Source organism: Gossypium hirsutum, chromosome A01 (genome assembly GCF_007990345.1).
Source record: "Gossypium hirsutum isolate 1008001.06 chromosome A01, Gossypium_hirsutum_v2.1, whole genome shotgun sequence".
Taxonomy (NCBI): domain Eukaryota; kingdom Viridiplantae; phylum Streptophyta; class Magnoliopsida; order Malvales; family Malvaceae; genus Gossypium; species Gossypium hirsutum.
Genome location: NC_053424.1, coordinates 34,027,733 through 34,029,818, shown reverse-complemented (window position 1 = coordinate 34,029,818; position 2,086 = coordinate 34,027,733). Strand labels below are relative to the sequence as shown.

Sequence of the window (2,086 nt, the reverse complement as noted above, 5' to 3'; positions counted from 1 at the left end):
TGTAAAGGTCAATGTAGTGACTGTTTTATTATTTTTTGAATGTTAAGTAACTAAATTAAACCTTGACTGTTTTGTCAGTTACACTAAAGTTGAATGAATATTGTAATTTACTCAAATTTTTTATGATATATTTGGTATATAAATATTACTCTTCTTGAAACTTTGAAACTTTAATCCAAATGCATGCAATATTTTAAGTTGTTGCGCTCTTTGGGCCCTTTGGACAGAGAGAAATAAAAGACTGCAGGAAGGAAAGACCCAATCAGCAAGGGAGATCTCTAGATGCATATCTAGCTACATAAAACAATTGGACGATTTAGAAGGAAGTGGACTTACAAGAAATGCTGAAATAACGACCTCTGTACCCCCATCTGGTACAACCATAAAGATCAATTTTGAGGGGGCATTTGGCAAGCAAAGATCTCGAGTGGCATTCGGAGTAGTAGCAAGGAATGGAAAGGGTCGGGTCTTGATTGCAAGATCGAAATTGCATGAGAATGTTGGATCTGCTTTTGCAGCAAAGGCCCTGGCATGTTTATGTGCGATTCAAACAGGAATAGAGATGGGTTTATCAGAAACAATAATAGAAGGGGACGCGCTTTCAATAGTCAAAAAAATGCCAGAATCATGTTATGTTATAAACAAATTAGAAATCGCCGCATATATATGAAATATTCACCTTACTGCAGAACATTTTCGATGGATTCACTTCGGACACATTAAAAGGGAAGCAAATCGCTTGGCACTACGGAGAGTTTAAGAAGGGAAGAACAAGAATACCTAAATGAAACGGTCCCTGGCGTCTCTTTGCAATGGATGGAAGAAGAATGGCTGAGAGAACCTGACTGAACAGGGGTTGGAAGTAGGGTTTAATGGAGAGGAAAAGACAATGAAATGAATTAGAAATGGGGTCTTTTCTAGTCATTGGAAACGGAAGGCTTGTGAAAATGGAAAACATTCATTGGCACGGTTTCCAGTATGATTTGACTGGGCAAGTCTATCGGTTTAGTTTTTTCAAATTAAAGTTTGCTGATTTTTTTTTTGTTTTCTTTGTTTTGTAATATGACGTGGGTCTAGTCTTTTGGGCCCAAATCTGTTTTTCTTTGTTTATTATTAATAAAGCCCAGTCCGTCTTTGCTTAAAAAAATATGGTTATATATTCAAATTACATTTTAGAATAAAATAATACAAATGTGTTAAAATTATTAATTAAAAATTAAAAAATTAAAAATAATACAATTGTGTTAATATCTAATTATAAATATTTAATGATTATATTTAAATATTTAAAATATAGTTTATCTATTCAAATTAAATTTTATAAATAGTTAATACTAATTACTTAAAAATATTTAAAATTAATATTTTATATATTAATATATTAACAATAAATTATAATAAATTATTTTTTATATTCTTGCTAAAATATCATAATATTAACTAATTTTAACATTATTTAAATGCATATTTGTTATTTTATAATACCATGTCTAAAATAGACATTTTATTTCTTAAAAGCACTCTTTGACAACAATGCTAAACACTTAAATCTTAACCAAACTATTCAAAAGTACTCCTTAAAATCACTTCTCAAAAACACTTTTTCACTACACTTTTTAAAAGTACTTTTCAAAAGCAAGGCTAAACTAGCCTTAAGTTTTCACTAAAGATTACCAAATGTTTTAAAACGACAATTCTATAAACGCCACTAGCTTAGTGGGCTTGGCGGCCAATGTAATCTTCTAAATTTGAGTCTAACATCTAGACTAAGTTAAAAGAGGTTACAATTTATTGATTTCTTTTTAAATTCAAAGTAACAATAAATTGAATTTTTAATGTTGGTCAAAATATTAATAAAAAATACTTATTTTTATTAAAAATTAAGTAAATTTCAATTATTTTCATCACCATTATCTATTTTGAGAATTTATAAGATTTTATGATTTTTTTACTTAGGGAAAAACTTTATTTTCTTTCTTTTTTTTTCATTACAAATACTTGTTTATGAGAATTTTACTTGCAATAAAATAATTTAAATTTATTTATAATATCAATTATAAAATTAAATTCATACAGAATTATAAAT

General features: G+C 28.1%; 1 long non-coding RNA gene across 1 annotated transcript; it reads right to left on the bottom strand.

Moving 5' to 3' along the window:
• LOC107916947 (uncharacterized) lies at positions 1-1,142 on the bottom strand. Its single transcript, XR_001689649.2, has 2 exons — positions 337-1,142; positions 1-241 (listed from the first exon to the last, which is right to left on the bottom strand). It is a non-coding gene; the product is annotated as an uncharacterized lncRNA (long non-coding RNA).
• Between the last annotated feature and the right edge of the window lie 944 nt (positions 1,143-2,086).